General features: G+C 40.1%; 1 protein-coding gene across 2 annotated transcripts in view; it reads left to right on the top strand.

Annotated features, from left to right (window-relative positions):
- The first annotated feature begins 489 nt into the window (after positions 1-489).
- The window catches only part of PAK5 (p21 (RAC1) activated kinase 5), a 229,788-nt gene continuing 210,496 nt past the window's right edge, over positions 490-19,781 (top strand). The window contains exon 1 of one of the 2 annotated variants that reach the window (XM_084888174.1): positions 490-559. The gene's annotated coding sequence lies outside the window, so the exon portion shown is untranslated. Of the gene's footprint in view, positions 560-644; positions 940-19,781 lie in introns of those variants that run through there. The other variant, XM_084888173.1, reaches the window with a different exon arrangement.

Here is a 19,781-nt window from a genome sequence, read left to right on the forward strand (position 1 = left end):
AAGCTCTACTGAGATTCCTCCCAGGGCGAGCACAGCAACCCCCGGGTGGGCTGGGGACAGGGTGGGGGTGAGGGGACACCTGCGATTGTTAGCAGTCACACCATCTGTGGGCAGGTGGGGCCTCTGTGGATGCCAGAGACCTTACAGGCTGGCTGATTGAAGGATGGCCCCTGGAGGTCATAGTGTGGGGTGCCCCAGAGTCTTGCTACTCAGCAGTGGTGGCAGGACCAGGCGCGTCACATCACTTGGGAGCTAGTTGGGCTAGAATATCAGGCCTCAGGTCCGACCAACTGAAATCTAACCGGCTTGCTCCTTCACCGGCACATTCAAGTTTGAGAAACGCGGTTCTAGGCTACGGAGAGAGGAAAAAAATCTGCCTCTCAGCCCCGCCCCCTCCCACTCCTAGCTCTCCTCTCAAGCAAAGCTCGCCCTGCATCGGTCCTGCACAACGTTTCTGCATAAACCAGAGCGTGTGGGGTGGGGGCGTGCAGGAGCTGCCCGCTCTGGGGAGGCAGAGGATATAGTGCGATTGGATGGGCGAAAGGAGGCTTTCTCCGCTGTGAGTAGACACTCCCCCGACCCTCCCCCCCGACACCTCTCCACCCCCGCCCCCCGCAGCCGCTCCCGCCTGCCTCCCGCCGGCTGCCGCGAAAACCCGGACTAGCTGCGTGCGCTCACGGCAAGTCCTCCGAGGGGCGACGCCGGGCAGCTGGGCATGCTCAGTAGCTGGGGGAGGCTTGGGTGGAGAGTGGAAAGCTTTGGATCTGCTCCCCCCACCCCCACCCCGCCCCTCCCCACGGCCTCCCGCACCCCCAGCCCGTAGTAGTTGCCCGGCGTCCGCCCGTGCACACCGGGAACATGGCGCTCCCAGCCTCGTAGCAGCGCCGGCGGCGGGGACGGGGATGAGGCGCAGCCGCCGCGCTGACAGCCAGCCGCCAGGTAGGCGGGCGCGCCCCGAGGGGCTGCCGGGCGGATCGGGGCGCGGGGAGGGGCGCCTGCGGGGATGCGCGCGGCTGGGACCGGGGGCATCTTGCTTCGCCGCGAGAGGATGCGAAGCGGACATCGGTGACAGCAGCGCGCAATGTGGCATCTCCTAGGAGATGTCAAGGGCTGGGGATCCGCTGGCAATCGGGGACCGCCTCCCGCCCCCCTCTCTCTCTCTCACACACACACCCATGCGCTACCCTCCAGACCCGGCTCTCCGCGGGTCGAATAAAGGAGAGTTCCTTTTTGCTGGGTAGGAGGGCGCGGGGGAGAACCCCGGATCCAGTCTTGGGAGCGCGCTGGTCCCAGGACCACTCACTGGCAAGCCCAGGACGAGCTCTTTGTGTATCCAGCCCTGCACGCCCCGGGGGTGCCATGGTGCCTGCACCTCCCCAGGAGGATTGGACCTATTGCCGGGGGCAGGATTCCCTGGTGGCTTTTGTCTCTCTTGGCAGGTGTGGACGGGAAGATGCCGTAGCGGAGCCTGTAAGGAGCTGTGTTGTTCTTTGTTACTCGCTTTGGAGTGTGTGTGCGCGAGCGTGGTGGGTTGTAATGGAGAGAGAGAACTTCTGCTCACGGCACGCGTGTGGGCAGAGCATGGAAGAGACTCTCGGTGCCAAACTCTTGTCAAAATTGAGTGCTCTGTGGGCCTCCTCCTGGAGGGTACACTTGAAAAGTCCAGAGAGGAGTGCCCAGTGTGGAGACGCGTGTCAGCCCTTCTTGAACCCATGTGTGCATATCTGAAGCTTTAAACCTGGGACACAAGTTAATTCAGCATTAGGTATCCGTTAAAGGGAATTTGAAGGACCGGGGCTATCAGTGGTGGACACTTTTACGCTAAATTAATAAAGAAAAAAAGAAGTTGACACAATGCCAGAGGTAAGTGTCATAGTTAATAGTTGCTGATAGCTTAGGGGGCAATCAGGAAACCTGAAGTTCCACTGGGTTCTTTCTACCACGAAATAGCCACAGGGTCTTAGGTAACTCAGAACCTCTCAGTGGCACCCTTTTCTCTTCTGGGGTCTGGTGACATGTAGACACTCTCACCTGAGTCCAGAGGGCTAGATGCTCTTCACAAGCCCCTATGACACTAGGGCCTATGAAACTGACACCCCACAAGAACAGCTCTGTCACCCTATAGTGCTACATCTGTTATATTCAGCAGTACAACTCAGAGACGAAAATAAATTTAGATTTAGAATATGCTTTTATTTATTTATTTATTTATTTTGCTTTATAATTTAAAGGATGGCCCCCTTTGACTACAAAGTTTAGGCACACTTCTCTCCATACATACAGTATTTATTTTACGGTCTACTTAGGTAGCAAAAAATGAGTCAGTATCATCAAAATCAAATGGGGGAATGCTTAAGGAAAATGCCTTTAAGGAAATTAAACTTGGAAATGTCCAATCTGATGATACATTGACTTGGAATACATATGTGCAAAGCAGATGGCAACAGTACAAGTTGATGACAAGTTCATTGACAGTATTGGTCTTAGCATAACATGTTTCTGCTTGTGTGTGAATGGATAGAAAATGGTTGTACTAGATCCCTACAGTTTGTCACTTGGTAAATGAATGTGAGTTTTAATTGCAGCCATTGGAAACACCATTTGGCACTGCCTCTCTCTCCTTCACTGTGTCAGAGTTTGCTGAAATACTGCAGGTGTGAGAGGCAGGTGTCCTAGGGCAGGGATCTGCAACCTTTAAGACATAAAGAGCCACTTGGACCCATTTCCGAAGGAAAAAAAAAAACCTGGGAGCCGCAAAATCATTGCGACATTTAAAGCAAATATAACACTGCATATATTGTTTCTTACCTTAATGCTATATACCAGATCATGCAGTTAGCTGTCAATCTGAAGAAAAAAAGGACTTTTTCACTTAACAATGTAAAATATATTTTTGCAAATTAATAGCTAATTAAAATATTTAATTTACCTGGTTAATGGGATTTTTGCTCCTTAACCTCAGTGCACAGTGTCAGCACATCAGGGCTGTAAGACATTACCTTCATTTTCACACAGGCTTGCAAGTTGTCGGAGCCGCGGTAAAGCTTCAAAAGAGCCGCATGCAGGTCTGGAGCCGTAGGTTGCCGACAACTGTAAGGGTGTGGTTTCATCTTGTTGGTGAGACAGAGCTGAGTTGGAGCTCTGACTCTCATGTATTTAGATTTGTGATCTGGGGAAAGCTCTTTAACTTTCCCAGGCCTCAGGTTTCTGTAATAGAAGCATAGAAAAACTTTAGATAAGGAAGACTTATCTCAATGTATATGCATGTGGTATGTGTGTTACTCATGATAGAAACCACCAAGAAAACAGTGGTGACCATTATAAGAGGAAGGGAAATATTTAACTTATCTATACTAGGTACCTGGTATCATGCTAGTCGGGTTCAAATATGTGATCTCATTTAACCTTCCCAATTGTATTAGTTTCCTAGGGCTGCCATAACAAATTGCCAAAAACTGAGTGGCTTAAAACAAAAACGTATTCTCTCACAGTTCTGGAGGCTAGAAGTCCCTAATTCAAGGTGCTGCCAAGGCTGTGTGCCCTCTGAAGCCCCTATGGGAGGGGCTTTCTTGCCTCTTCTAGAGTCTCATAGCCCCAGGTGTTCCTTAACTTGCACCTGCTTAACTCCAATCTGTCTTTATCCTCACATGGCAGAGTTCCTCCTTTTTATAAAGATGCCATTCATATTGGATTAAGGGTCCACCCTAATTCGGTATGACTTCACCTTAACTTGACACACCTGTAAAGACCCTGTTTTCAAATAAGATCATATTTATAGGTTCTGGTTGGACATGAATTTTGGGGGGACACTATTCAGCCCAGTATGCCAACATCCCTAAGATCTGTGCTGGAGGACTACTTTAATATTAGTCAGCATCCAAGCAGAAAGTAAAGTCAGAGTGGTATGGGCTCAGGAATGACTTTAAAGGTTGTTTAAGGTTTAATTTACCTGAGGTTTAATTTACCCAAACATGGTAGGGAAGAGCAGCATTCAAACATACCTCACTTATACAAATGTCACTTTCCTGGAAACCCAGACAATCCAGGACCTGAGTTTTGAAAAGGTAATATACCTACAATACCCTGTCCCAAATAGATTTATTAATGTTGCCTTCCTCTCTTTTTTGCTACCCCACCAACAATGCAAACAAACAAACAAATAAACAAAAAAAACCAAATCTCAACCAAACAGCAAAAATAACAACAGTAACAAAAATACCCCAATCTTAACACCTTTCTAATCTTTCTTATCCTGGTAAATGGCACCTCTATTCATGGAGTTGCTTTAACCAGAAACTCAAGAATCATCTTTGATACTAAGGAGGAAACTGGTCTTGCAAGGCATGTCAAGCCTTAAAACTGTGAACAATGCACTGCCCTGGGGGGGCGGAGGGTCATTATCACTGGCCCCAGGACAGACCATTGGATATGGCCTGTGGACCCCCCAACACCTGGGGGCCCTTTGGTAAGCCCACGAAAGAGGGTGGAACCTTATCTGCAACACAAAGACCCCAGCAGGTTATAAAAAGTGAAGCTCTTTGCCTGTTCACTCTGATTTGGAAATTATTCCCGGAATCCACTAGTGTTAATAAATGGGGTCCCTCCCTTTCTCTAGGAAGCCTGCTTGATAGTTCTTTGGTCTTCTGTAACAATACCTCCATTCCCTTTGTCTTCCACACCCAAAACTATCACAGTCTTAAACATTCAGTCTTTCTATTCATATCTCTGAATCTATCTTGATAGATTCTTCTTTCCATCCCTACCCCCATCACCATCAAACTTCAAGTCCTCATCTCTCCTCTGGATTATTTGTATAATCTAGCAAGATGCCTGGTTGCTTGCTTCACCCCTCTGATACTTCATCCATAACAGGTAGGATCATGTCAGTCCTCTGCATAAAATACATTTACTTTTCTGGGACAAATTCCAGAGACCCTCAGAGTCTTGGGTACTTGGGCTGCCTCATTTTGGGCATTTCTTCCTCTTGCTGCTGCCTTACTGTTCTGCTGTCTGTTTCTCGGATATCCCAAGCACTTGCCCCCTATACTTTGCAATTCAAGCTGTACTCATCCTTTGGGCCTCTTTGATCTCCCTTCCCCATAACCCAAATCTCTCACCACCTTGCTGCTTTCCTTCTATAGCACTTATTTTCTATTTATTTATTTGGCTATTTAATGTGTGTAAGCTCTGTGATGGCCATTTATTTTGTATCTTACATGTAGAAGATGTTTAATAAATGTTTGGTGAATGAGTGAAGGAATGACTACTCTTCCTCATAGCCATTTTTTTTTCTAGGCCATTTTAAAGATCTGATTTTTTAGAAATTTTTAAACTTACTATGTTGTATAAAAAAGAACAATTAAGAATCTCATTATGACTTCAAAAGAGGAGTATTCTTGACTTTAACAAAAGCATCTACTAAGAAGTGGTTTTAAGTGATCAGTTAATAATTGAGTCCAAATATTTTCTGGCAATTGAGGATTTTGTAAAAATATATCAGTCAATCAACAAATATTATAGAAATATTTTGTTGGACATTTATATTTGCCATGCCAGGCCCTAGGAAGACAAGGGTGAACTAGACTTTCAGCCTTCTAGAGATTAATAAATAACAATAATTAATAATCAATAACATTATTTACTATTAAATTTCTGTTATGTCCCAGGTTCTCATCAGTCCTTATCCCTACTTATTGCTATAGATAGCCCTCCAATGTTTCTCAATACAGAATCTAATAAAATGCACAACAAATATTTGATGAATTGACAATTAGTAGATACTATTATCCCGATATTTTAAAATAGAAAGCATGCTAATCTGAGGAAAAGAGAATCTGTTCATATATATATATATTATATTTATATATATATATATATATATATATATATATATATATATATATATATATATATGGCCATGCAATTGCTTTCTGAATACATCTAGATGGACCCTGTTCTGTTTTCAAAGTCACCCTGCCTATTGTCTCTGGGTTAAAATAAGAGACAGATTGCTCTTTGTATGAGAACATGTACCTGGTGTCAAAATCCTTAGGAACCAGCTGAATTGTTTAACTTGTCCTATTTAATCCAAGTGAGAAGTGACAATGTTTCTCATTCAGAGCTCTTTTTGGCAGTTTTCAAGAGCAAGACAGTGCCTGAGGGAAGTGAATGTGGTTCAGCACAGGAACACAGGTTACATTTGGGATTTCTAGGGTGTCCGCAATTTCATGTCATTTTATTTTTTTTGCCTGAGAGGTGATTTTTAAAAACAAAAAAAATTGCTTAATGCATATGGTTAGGTATAACTTTTTACCTAAGTAGTGAAAAATCAGAGATTGTGTCTTGATGGATACACAGTTGAATAAGTTAAAACCTAAAGAAACTAATAAGAGATTTTAGTAAGGTGGATGGTTATGTAATAATGCATGTTCAAAAAACATTGGCTCCCCAAAATGCCAGCATTTACCAACTAAAAATACAATGGAAAATGTTTCTGTCCGTGTATCCACAAAAGTATAAATTATCTAGGAATAGGAAACATAGCAAATGGACATAAAATACTGGGGACTAATAAGAAATATCTAAATACTTAGGAAACTATAAAATTTCACACAGACACATAAAATAAGAAACAAACAAATGAAAATATTCCTTATTCTTGGGTAAAAAGATGAAAATGATGAACTGGTTATTTCTCCATGATTAATTAGTTTTATTGCATTGGGATTTGGGAAACTTGAAAAAATGATTTTAAAATTTGTCTGGAAAAATAACCACATGACAGAAGTCAGGAAAATTTTGCAAAAGAATATATATGGAGTGGGTGAGTAATCTTCTAGAAATAAAGCTATAATCATATAGCAGTGTAGTATCAAGCTATAATCATTATAGCAGTGTAGTACTGGTGTAAGAATCAATACATAGCTCATTGGAATAGAATAGCCTGGAAATAGGCTCAGGTAGTTTTTGGGTAAAAAAAAAAAAAAAAAAGTGATGGAAAAAGCATTTTGAAATAGAGAGTATTTGACAAGAGTCAAGGAAATTGGCTAAGTATGTAGGAAACATTCAACTAAGAACTTCTAATTACATGACTCCCTAGAACAGTGGTCAGCAAACTGCACCTCGTGAGCCTCATGTGGCTCTTTGGCCCCTTGAGAATGGCTCTTCCACAAAATACCATGTGTGGGCGCGCACATACAGTGCGATTGAAGGAGTACCCTAATTAAGTTAATAACAATGTATCTACCTATATAGTTTAAGTTTAAAAAATTTGGATTTCAAAAGAAATTTCAATCATTGTACTGTTGATATTTGGCTCTGTTGACTAAAGAGTTTGCCGACCACTGGCCTAGATGGTTTCCAGGCAAAAAAACAAAGCTAAAAGGAAATATTTAGCCATTTCAGAGAAGAACTTTTTAATATAAAGTTAATGAAAAGAATCACAAAGCAAAAGATAGATTTAAATATGTTTTAAACCTTTTCATGTAGAAAAATATAGTTTAAAGTAGAAAACAGTCGTGGAGAAAAGTAGTGACACCACGGATGATAGAACAGATAATGTAAGAGTTACACTGAATTCTTGCATATTAGTAAGTAGAAAATAACATCTTAACAGAGTTATTTAAATATCTGAATAAGCAATAAAAGGGAGAAATAAAAGGCTCATACATATATTTAATAAATATTCCTACTATTAATCACATAAATGCAAATTAAAACAAAAGTGAGATACTATGCTTCACATATTAAACAGTGTGTGTACTGTTGTGTGTGTGTGTGTGTGTGTGTGTGTGTGTGTGTATAAAATAGTAAAGTACTGGCAAGGATGCAGTGAGAAGGATATTCTCATTGGTACTGGTGAAGACTTACAGTATACAACCTTCCCAAAAACAGTTTGAAAATATTTGTGGGAGCTTTTAAAAGTTCAAGTTATTTGACATACTATTTCTCTGGCTTTTAAAAAAAATCCTCACCTGAGGACGCACATGTACATGAAGAGAGAGAGAGAGAAAGAGAGATCAGTTGCCTTCCACCTGTGCACCCTGTTCTGAACCAAACCAGCAACCTTTCGGTGCGCAAGGCAACATTCAACCTACTGAGCCACCCAGGTCAAGCTATTTCTTTGGCTTTTAATTTCACTTTTATTTTAGTCTTTGCAGAAACAGACAAATTTTATATAGAGTATTATTTACATAATTTGCATAACAGAAACAATAAACTTATGTAACTAAAAATTGGGGACTGGTTAAAAGTATTTGAAGGTTTCTAAATGATAGACTATTCCATAGATGTTGAAATTGACTATTTCAAATCTTATGTAATGACATGGAACAACAATTTTAAGTGGAAATAACCAAATGCACTACTGCATTGCAATATGTGTTTTGTGGAAATATCACACAGACATATAAAAACTGAAACCCAAACAAAGTTAAGCAATGCCTGGGTTGGTAGAAATATGGATTACTTTTTTTTTAGACTGTTCCATATTTTTCAAAATTTAGTCAATGATGACATATTGTTTTATTAAACAAAATAAAACCCCACTATTTTACAAATATGGCAGTGATCCACATTCAGGTTGTAATTATTCATTTATGTAACCAACATTCATTGATTATCTCTTATGTCAGGGGCTCTGCCAAGTATATCAGCATGAACCTTAGTTTGCATGCCAATGACAGAAACTGTCTATCTTCAGCAAAGAGAATTTACTAGAAGGTTGTGAGATAGCTAATAGAATTGTCAGAATTGAGGGAAGTGGGGCAAAAACAATAACAACCATCACCGAAAGACAGGCTCAGAAGCTAAGCAGAACTTAGCCAGTTCCCTGGTCTAGATGTCAGGAGCTAGAGAAATGACCAAGAACAGCCTGCTCAGGGCTGGGCCACGGTCCTCTGGTGGTTATCCTTTGAAGCTTGCTCACCACACCCAGGCCACTTGCATCAGAAAGGGGAGGGCACCTTGGTTAGCAGGCCCACTGCCCCTTTTACAGTAAAAGAAGCAAGCAAGATGGGATGGATGCTAAACAACCCAAACCAAATGAAAACAAAAAGACAAAAATGGCCATTACCCAGAACTTGGAGGTGAACAGGATTGAGTAGCAGCCATCTGTCCCTCCCCTGTAGAGGGAGCAACCACTGAGATGTAGAACACAGATAAGATAACACAGGGTTTGAGGTATAAGGGCCACCATAGTGCCCCACACAGGAGAAGTTTGCTCCTGGTGTCAGCAGTGGCATGTCCTGAGGAAGGTGGCTTTTCAGATCTTCCTGTATGGGCAGGATTGTGGAAGAGGGGATCCCATTCTCGAGTCAGGCAAGAGCCAATGAACAGATTACCGGGAGGAAGCTGTTCAGCAGAAGTAAGAGGTATAGTTTGGCAACAACTGGGGCACTCACACAAGGTTAGGCTTCTTTTTATTCTGAATTAGCTGATCTACTGTAATGTTGGAGTTTAGTCCATCAAGAATACTGGGCTCTTGGTTTAAATAACTGTTGGTCCATAATACTAAAAAAATCATCCATGGGCCCGTGTGCATTCTTCCTACAGTTTTCATTCTAAGTAGGAGATATCTGTGGCTAACCAAGTAATTTAATGTGCAGGTTTGGGTTGCTTTGATAACTGTTTATAAACTTTTCCCAGAGGAAAGAAAACTTGCAAAGGGAAGGGACTTTAGTGCAACTTTCTGTTGCACTAAAAACAGAACAGATAAAATCTTAAGTTACTAAGGGGTGGTTTTGTCGTGGACACTGCATGATAAGGAGCTGAGCTGGGCTACACCCTCCTGCATCTAAGAGCCCACGTGCCACTATGGCCCCCTCTGGGTCCTGCTCCACAAACCCAGGACCTTGGACTCCCCAGCTTATAAGGCTCATGGGCCCCAGTGGGGCTGAGGAGAGACTGATAATGGGGGTTTGGACTTACAGATGTTGTTGTCCACATACAAGTCCTGGAGGCCAGGGTAGAAAGAGAAGGGAGCAGTAGGTTGGATTTCCTTATTTTATCATGTGAATTTCAAGACATGATATATTTAAACCTGGCTTCTAGGTTGTTATGGAGGCATATTTATTAGAGCAGGGACATGGCTCATCCTTAACAATTTTAGCTTGAATTATCATATCTAAATATCTAAGGTATATAATAATCAGGACTCCATTTGTGTTCCATTTGTGCTCTTGCCTTCTCAGATGTAGGATCTGGTCTGATTGGGTAGCTATTTTAGAAAGGCAACACTCAGTTGTTCACACACACATACACACACACTTTAGCTGCTTGTGCATCAGCAATGTAGATTATAAGAAAAATAGACTATACTGAGATTATAGCGAACATATTGAACAAGATGTTTAAGCCTTTACCCACCCATTTGACTTGTGTATCTTAATTAGTCTTCATAGAGCTCTGTAAAATAGGTTATTCAAGGCAGTATATCATGCAGGTTAAACAGGGTAACAAAGAGCAGTCAAATCCTGGCTCATCTGAATCCCATTGTCCATCAACACTCTGCCATATGGCAATTCAGTAGGTGAGAAGAGAAGCTTTGTTTGGAGTCCTTTCAACCTTCAATAATTTAACAATTGCTGGATTAAACAACCCACCTCCACTCTCAAATCCTCTGATTCAGCATTTCTCTCCATGCAAATTTCCTCATGAAAAGAAAGTAAATGCATTGACTGCTTGGCTGTGTTCAGTATTATGATTAACTGAATGATCAAAGCCAAAAATCAATATTCAGTGGCTTGTATAAGAAACAAATTTAGCTTTCTCTTTAAAACAGATGTCAGTTATAGGAATGCTTCTGCCCATTTTCAAAGGCATTGCCATCTGTGTCATTGGTGATGAAGGTAAATTGGCAACGGAGAGTATCTTTGTTTTTTTTAAAGCACTATTTCATCCCCCAGGCCTTCATTGCTCCATTGTTAGGATGGTTAGGAGCAAACATCATTGGCTCCGTCACTCATATAACAAATTATAGGGGGGTGGGCAAGGGCTCACTCGCACCTTTGGTCCCAAATATAAGATCTATGATAGATAGATTCAAAAGTTGTTATTGTTAGCTTCACTTTTCAATTCAAATTCAAGATTGATACACTATTTTAGAAACTCTTAGTTATTTTCTGGATGGAACTTGATCCCTTTGCTTCTAAGCATGGTCATTTGATTTACCCAAATGGATGTGCATAAAACACTGATTTTCTAGCTAATTGTTCTTACTGTCAACTGACTTGCTCCCTTTCCTGATTTAGCTCCACTGCAATTTACTGACCCAGGGAGAGAACTTCCTGGAAGAGAAGAGTAGAAATGTATGCTTCATTTATTCAAAAGACAGATTCTTCCCCCAAATATATAAACACGATGGAAGAGGGGGTTAAAGGAAAAAACACACCTTACAGAAACTGAATGTAGAGCGATCATCATCTGTATGATTTTTAGAACAATGTTGTTGTTTCTCTAGATTTTAGAGACATGGAAGCAAATAATAAAAAGAATTGTCCAATACTATTTGGATAACAGCTGTTCATAACCTGAGCTAATTAGTAGTTTGTTTTACACTTTCTAAGAGTTTTTAAGACAAGAACTACCTTTAAATTTTCTCTTATTTTCTTACTACTCCAGGTAGACTTCACTCTTCTTTGTCCTCACAGCCACGAGCTTCCTAAATCTCATCAACTTAAAACTTTCTCACATGTGTCCTTCCCTATACCTCTTAGCCTCTCTCAATGAGACCTTGTGTCAATTTACTACATGTTCTCTTTGTCTTCATTCCAACCTAAAATGAACATCTGATCATCTGATTATCACCCTCTCATTGAAAAACCTCCTACCCAGATACCACCCCCCTCCCCCCCAAAAAAAAAAAGTATTCCCCATGCTTCTGGGCTATCCCTCTTATAAGTACCGCGCGCTAACCGATTGCACCACTGAAGCCCCTGGGCTATCCCTCTTAAAGCATTTATCACAGAGTTTTGTAGATGTTTTTTACTTGACCTTGACTCCCTTCTTGCACTAGACTCCTTTCTTCTAAAGCAGGTATCTTGTATCTTGGTCTTTGTGTTCCTAGTACCTAGCTTTATGCATACACATTTAATGAATGTTTGTGGATGAGTGGATGTTACCTAAGCTAAAAAATGAGCCCATCCCTAGTCAGGTAGCTAAGTTGGTTAGAGCATCATTTTGAAACACCAAGGTTGTAGGTTTGATCTCTGTTCAGGGCAAATACAATAAAAATATAAAGAAAATGAGTCCAGATGTCAAAGGGAAAGGCCATAGTTTAAGTTTCTGGAATGGGAACTATCAATGATCCAACCTATTTCCTTAGAAAATTAGTTGCACACCAATGTTCATTATATAAGGAAAGACATGGCAGGGAAAATGAATGCTCTTTGTTCCTGATTAGAGAAAAATATAAACATTAGATAGGGGTGTAATGTAACTATTCTAAGTACACTAAAAAGAGAGAAAGTCATGATGCAAACTATATATAAGCTCAAAGCAAGTTTTCCAAAAATACAGTCTATAAACTGAGCTTCTTAAAAAAAAAAAACCCAAAAAACCAAAAACCTTTAAGAATACATAGTTGATTACTAGATGCAACTTACACCTGGTGCTCTATTGTCTCACACCTGATATGAATGTGCTTGGTTGGTGACCCTTGCTTGAACATCAGCTGATTTTTATACTGAAGCTGGGGTTTTATTCAGTTCTGTCCAAGTATTTGGCACCTTTGCTTCCATAGTAACAGATGCCCTAAAAAATGAAAAACAAACAAACAAACAAACAAACAAACAAAAACTGGGAAGGCTTGGGAGGGAAATGAATCAAAGTAAATGGTCTCAGAAAGGGGTCCCCCAGTGTAGGACCCAGGGTTTCTTCTGTTATTTTGTAGCAGGATTCGTAGAGAGAAGCTTCTAGAATGATAGCTGGGAGGACCTTTTTAAAGGCAATTTATAGATTTTACGAAATAAGTTACTGTGTTTTCTTTAGCTTGGATTCCTGAGGTGAGTACCTGTATTGGCATATTAGCCGTCTATACTGGTTGAAAGAAACACTTGCCATATAGACTCCGCTAACAACCAGGAATTAAGTAACAACAACTGGAGACTCCTAGTATCTATGAAATATAATCAAGGTATCTTGTCAAAACTGGAAGGTATAGAACACTGAATTTTAGTGGGTACTAACATTTGATGGTGCTAACTAGAGTAGTCCAGTCTTGTGGCCTGGATGTGTTCTGTTTGCCATGCAGAGTGTGAAATTTCCCTTAAAAATATCCAGATTTTAGGTATCTCTTTAAAAAAATCATATGTACAAATAAAAATTTGACAGCACTGACCATGTTTCCTCATGACAGCCATCCACTTTGGTTAAGTAGCAGCTGCTACCGCCATTGGCAGGTGATGGAGTTTCATTTTGCCACAATCCACACCACTCCCTTGTGTGTATCATTGGCCCATTTTACATGTTTATGTGACCCTCTTAGTCCTTGAAGTCATTTCAGTTTGTAACCTCTACATTAGAGGAGAAGCTTGCTTTTTGGTTTGGATCATTTTATTCATATATATTGTACCTTCTTAATCTACCATTTTCTGAAAATGAGTCAGTTTATATAAATATAATAAAAATTTAAAATATAGAGTTTAGGAATATTTGGTGAGAATATTTGCATAGTTAGGAGTCAGTAACTAAACTTTTAAAATATTTTTTCAACATTAGATGATTATGAAGAATTTCCTCTTGTGTTTCATTTGAATTAAACTGAAATAGAATAAGACACCAAAGGGTCTTGAGTTTGCTGGAGGTAGAAATGATTAGAACTGAGAAATATGCTATCATATTTCATATGACATTATCATCTGGAAAGTATAAAACATTCAGAATGTAAATATGCCCATAGAAGTGAAGTAGAACCTTATAAATGACATGCATTCTGTAGAATGGCTGGCAACATCTCAAAATCAATATTGGAATCACCCAGGGCGACTGAGAATAATGATATCACTGTACCTTACTAAAATTAATGAAAAACAAATGAGATAGAAAATTCCAGAGTTGTCCCTAGAGTTTTTATTTCTTGAGCTAGAAGAGTGAGAGATTTTAGGAAATGCCCCCCCCCCCCCCCCCCGCCGCTTTTTTTTCCAGACCTCAATTTTATTTGAAACATGGAGTACAGCCCACCCAGTGAAGGGAATTTTTATTTTTTTCTCTAGACATATCAGGATATGCAATGACTGTAGGTGATTCTAAGTAAATCACCTAACTGGTAAGATTAAAATTAAGATAATTGGATTTGTCTACTAGGGTGGTGTCTGCTTGCTTTTGCTTTGTCCTTTGATAGACTAGCTAAGAAAAATAGAAAACATAATACAATGAGCATTCCCAAGTAATCATTCATTCAACAGGCATTCACTGGGCACTACTATGTTTGTTTGGGGTGGCACTTACTCATGTGGAGGCACATCAAGAAACATAGATAAAAATCCCTCCTATGCAAGGAGAAACAGATAATGAATAATAAATAAATAATAAATAAATAATAAGCATAATAAATAGTAAATATATAGAATGTCAGAAGGTGATCTGTACTTTGTAAAAGTAGGCTGGCTCATCAGGGAGATCAGAAGTGCTGAGATGATGGTGGGAAACATTCAGTTTGAAATAGGGAGGGAGGTGGTCAGGATATGCCTCACTGAGAAGGTGATATTTAAAGGAGGGAAGGGAACTACCTGTGTAGAAATACCCTGTGATAGCAATGAGAGAGCACCATGGGCAGAGAACCTGGTGCAAAGGCTTCAAGGCAGGCCACCTGGCTATTTGAGGAAGTGCAAGGAGGTCAGTGTGGTTGGAGCAAAGTGAATGAGGGAACTGCAGAAGGTGGCAAGGTCAGGGGGATGGGCAGTCAGTCAAAACCAGTAGATAGAAATGAACACTTGGGCCTTTTCTCTGAGCAAGATGGTGAGACTTGAGAAAAGGACAGGATCTGACATAGTTTCTAGGAGACACTAGCTTTTTTATTGAGAAGGGAAAAGTATGAAAGCAGGACACTGATCAGAAGGACATTGCAATAATTCAAATAATAGATGATGATGATGGTTTTACAGGGCTTGTAGCAGTGAATGTGATAAGTAGTGACCCAGTTCTCATATATTTTGAAGGTAGTGTTTCTTTAGAATTAGGTATGGGTTATGAGAGAGAGAGAGTAAAGGCTGACTCCAAGCTTTTTGGCCTGAGCAACTAGAAGAGTGAAATTACCTGCAGCTAAGAAAGGGAAGGTGTTGGGAAAAGTAAGTTTCTAAGGGGTAAATCATCAGTTTAGTTTGGACATTAGCTAATGGCTATGTAGCCAGTAGCTGTCTACTTGCAATGGAGATGCTGAGTATCTGTATACTAGCAGTAGGAAGTCAGTAAACATCTGGGTGGACACTAACGGGGTTTGTTATGTCCATAACTGTTGTTCCTTTAGTGTGTTCCTTCAGAACTCTTCAGAAGTTGCAAAAAATCCTATCTTTTGCTAAATAACTGCGAGCATTAACTGGACCATATATTAGTGTAGACAAGGACACCCTGTGTCCACTGGGTAAAAGGGCATTGAGCCTGAGTAAGTTGCACTCAAAGTCATTTCCAAATGAATAAGATAATATAACCGCAGGTGCTGAACTGGAGTCTTAGATAATTAAGCAAGCAGCTGTTAAATGCAGCTAATGTTGAAAAATAGGACAGAAGTAAGGCTACAATTGACCTTGTGATGAAACAGAAAGGATAAAATATTCCCCGGGAGTAAGTCACTTACCCATGTGATGCAATTTCATGCTTTCAGTGCACTGGTGAGCCAGTTGGTAGGCCGTCTCCTCCAAGGCATTAATGGAACTCTGTGTCCCAAATACAGCAGGCCTTTGAATATCATTTCATTTAATAGTGTTTCATTATAATATTGATGAAGGAAAAGATCGATTCTCATTTGGGATCACTATCTGTTTGGGTTTCCCCTGGGGACTCTGAGTTCCTCCCACATCTCAAAGATGCACGTGAGGTGAATTGGTATGTCTAAATTGTCCCCGTCTGAGTGAGTGTGGGTCTGCGCATGAATGCCCCCTGCAGTGGAAGGCTTCCTGTCCAGGGTGGGTCCCATCTACACCTTGTGAGCTAAGCTACTGAGATAGGCTCCAATCACTGGCCATCTACCTCTCTGAACTACAATCTGCAGGTTGGAAAATAATTATCTTACTTGTTTTTATCACTTTTTAAAAAAATATATATTTTATTGATTTTTTACAGAGAGGAAGAGAGGGATAGAGAGTTAGAAACATTGATGAGAAAGAATCATCCATCAGCTGCCTCTTGCACACCCCTTACTGGGGATGTGCCCGCAACCAAGGTACATGCCCTTCCTGGAATAGAACCTGGGACACTTCAGTCCGCAGGCCAACGCTCTATCCACTGAGCCAAACCAGTTTCGTCAACTTTTTTTTTTTAAGTGTCCATAGAGCTCCATTTATTTCAGTGTTTACATTACAAATGTTTTGAGTCTTTTTTTTTATTTTTTTAAAGTTTGGTGATGTTTTTGTGACTGTAAATATGTTGTAGGAACTTAACTCTTGTTTATATCAATTGGCCTGTGATAAAAATGGTTTCATCATTACACTTAAGTTGGAGTTTCCAAAAACTTACCAATGATGTTAAGTGAGGCCTTACTGTAATGTGGCTCCGACTATGATCATTTTTAGGAATAGATACTAGAAAGTAGGGAAAGTTGGAGAAAACATAATAAAAGTTATATCTATTGGCATGGATAATAAAAATGATTTTAATGAGTCTAAGCCTTGCTAGAAACCCCAAACTAAAAATAGTTTTCAATGGAGAAAGAACAGTGCATAATATGTTTGATGAGAGCAGAGAGACAAGTCTTAGTTATATTTATATCCGTGAATACAGTAAATGTTAGTGAATTTTAGCATTGGGTGTCAAAATGCACTTGATCAGCAAGAAGCGAGGAATGGATGTTGGACAGGCAGTTAGCAGCCTTTGGTGAGATTTAAAAAATAACCCAGATGGTTCCTTTGATGAGAATACATGAGTGAGATAGTAGGGAAAGTGTTTTAAAATTGGCCATCTGTTTCAAAGAATTGTGGAGCAAGAAGGGGATACAAAGCAGAGGCGGTCTTATCAAGATTGCCAGGAAGTTATTTAGGCTTAGCAGGCCCCACATCATTGTGCTCTTAAAATAATAAGCCTAGCATTTGAGATATGAGTTTAAGAAAGGCATTATTGATATTGCAAGGAGTCCTCTAGACAACACCTTGGATGCTGGAGTTTCCCACCTGAAATGTCAGGAAGGTGTAGAGAATCCTTTCAAAATTTCTGGTGTTCCTGAAGGAATAAAGAGAAGAAATTTGGGAAGAGCCATTAGAATCAGAATAAGAGTGGTCTTGAGTATCTTTGAATCATCAACACTGAATCTTTTTTTTTTTTTTTTTTTTTACCATCTTGATTGCTCTAATTGTTGAACTTGAGAGTTATAATTTTGTTCTTCCTTAGGACATAAGGGCTCACTATTCAATTCTTTTATATTCAGGACCTAAGTATTATAAAACTTTGTTCACATTGTGTGGTTGAGAGAACTGATGATTGATAATCTGGTCCATGTGAATGTTACCTCCTGGAATGCTATAGTCCATAGTCTGAATGGCCTTCTGCACTGATTCTGCTTGCATTGTCATTGATTCGGTCCAAACTTTGTGAAATGTTTTCTTTTCTCCTTCTCCCTCCTGACTATCAGAGGCTTGAGAGAAGAAGCTAGATTTTATGTATTTATAATACAACATCTTACATTATACCCTTCATTGAGTTGCTCAATAAATCTTTACTAAATAAATGAGTGAATAATAATGCTGGAACTTGCTGAGACTTAATTGTGTGTTAGCCTCTATATAAAATTTTGTTTTTAATCTGTGTATGTCTTTTATCCAAATAGTAACCCCATGGAGGTACATATTGCCTTCATTTCTCCTTTCAGAATGTAGAGATGGTGAGCAAAAGGTGCATGAGTGGAAACACTGAGTGAATACAATTCTTTCAAGAATTTTGGTATGGAGGACTGAAAGTGTTAAGAATAGAAGGGCGGGGGGGGGGGGAGGGGAGAGACATATGTACTACTATTTGTAATACCTTAAACAATAAAATTTTAAAAATAGAAAAAAAAGAATAGAAGGTATAACTGAAATAGGATGTTTGCTCGAAGGAGAGAATTTTATATGAAGATGGATGAGTTTGAGCATGTTTAAATGTTGGTGGGAAGGATGCAGTTATGAGAAGGAGATGGAACGTGTAGTTGAGATAACTGATAATTGATAATCATGCAGAGATGAACCCAGAGGACACAAACGTGAGAGAATAGGTAGGAGAGGATGGGATGGATTCAGGAGAAGTTGGTGGTGGGAACCTAAAAGTTTTTGTCTGAAGCCTTTTCATTTTATCTTTGAAGAAGGAGGCAAAGTCATCTATTTACTTTGAGGAGGAAGGTTGTCGTTTTCCTGCAATGATGATGGGCATTTTTAAGGAGAATGGGTAAGGTATGAATTTGTCTCTGCAGAGGTTCAGAGGGACTGAGTCAGTTGATTAGAGACCCTAGCATTTCCAGGTACTTCTATCAGTTTATTTTAATGAAGTCATGGCTGCAAGTTAAAGTCTAAGTGCTAAAAAAGACATTTGGCCCAATTTAATTAGAATATAAAATAATAGCACCTTCTGTACATAAGTAAAATTTGGATTTAAAGAAAGGAAGCTTTTCTTCTCCTGATTTCTACCTCTTGATTCATTTTCATGAAAATTGGCATTAGGAAGAGGATATACTGAGTGTATTCTGTAAACTGAAGTTGTATTTGTAGCCAGATGCTTTGGAAAGTGGAGAGTGAGTGTTTTCAATGGGATTCTTTTGCTTGAAAGAGACTAACCTTGAAGAGATCCAGCTTGAAGTATACAACAAAACTAGGAATTTATTGACCTGTTGAGCTAAAAAAAAGTCCAGAGATACAATTGGAACAGGAGCTCAAAGATATTATCATGGTGCCATTTCTTCCACATATATCAGCTCTACATATTTCTCTGTGGGCATCATTTTCAGGAAGGTTCTTCCAGTTTTCTGGAAAGATGTTCTTCCTCATTGCCCCCTCACTGTGCCACTCTAGGTTTATATCCTACTGATTTTAAAATACAGCAGAAAATACTCAGGGATTCAAGAATTCCAACAAAAATGCCAAGATCGGTTTGGCTCAGTGGATAGAGTGTTTGCCTGTGGACTGAAAGGTCCCAGGTTTGATTCCAGTCAAGGGCATGTACCTTGGTTGCTGGCACATCCCCAGTAGGGGGTGTGCAAGAGGCAGCTGATGGATGATTCTCTCTCATTGATGTTTCTAACTCTCTACCCTCTCTCTTCCTCTCTGTAAAAAAATCAATAAAAAAATATATATATATATTTTTAAAAAGAATTCCAACCAAAGTCTTAGGAATGATTTTCAGTAGCTCAGGTATTACTTTTGCAGGTCACATGACAGTGCCCATTTTTATCTTTTTCATCTAGCCTGGAGAATGTTCTGTTGCTCTTCGAGTCCAAATCCCTCCCTGGTGTCAGAGTGGAGTTAACTTTCTCTCAAATCACCTGGGCAAGAACGGGGCGGGGAGAGAGGATTCACACAGATTATCACAAGCAGGAGCAATAGATGTGGTCATGAAAATTTTTTTTTCTTAGAGTGGATAACAGGAAAATGGCCTAATGTAATTATAAT

Source organism: Pipistrellus hanaki, assembly GCF_964339955.1.
Source record: "Pipistrellus hanaki genome assembly, chromosome: 6".
NCBI classification, from domain to species: Eukaryota; Metazoa; Chordata; class Mammalia; order Chiroptera; family Vespertilionidae; genus Pipistrellus; species Pipistrellus hanaki.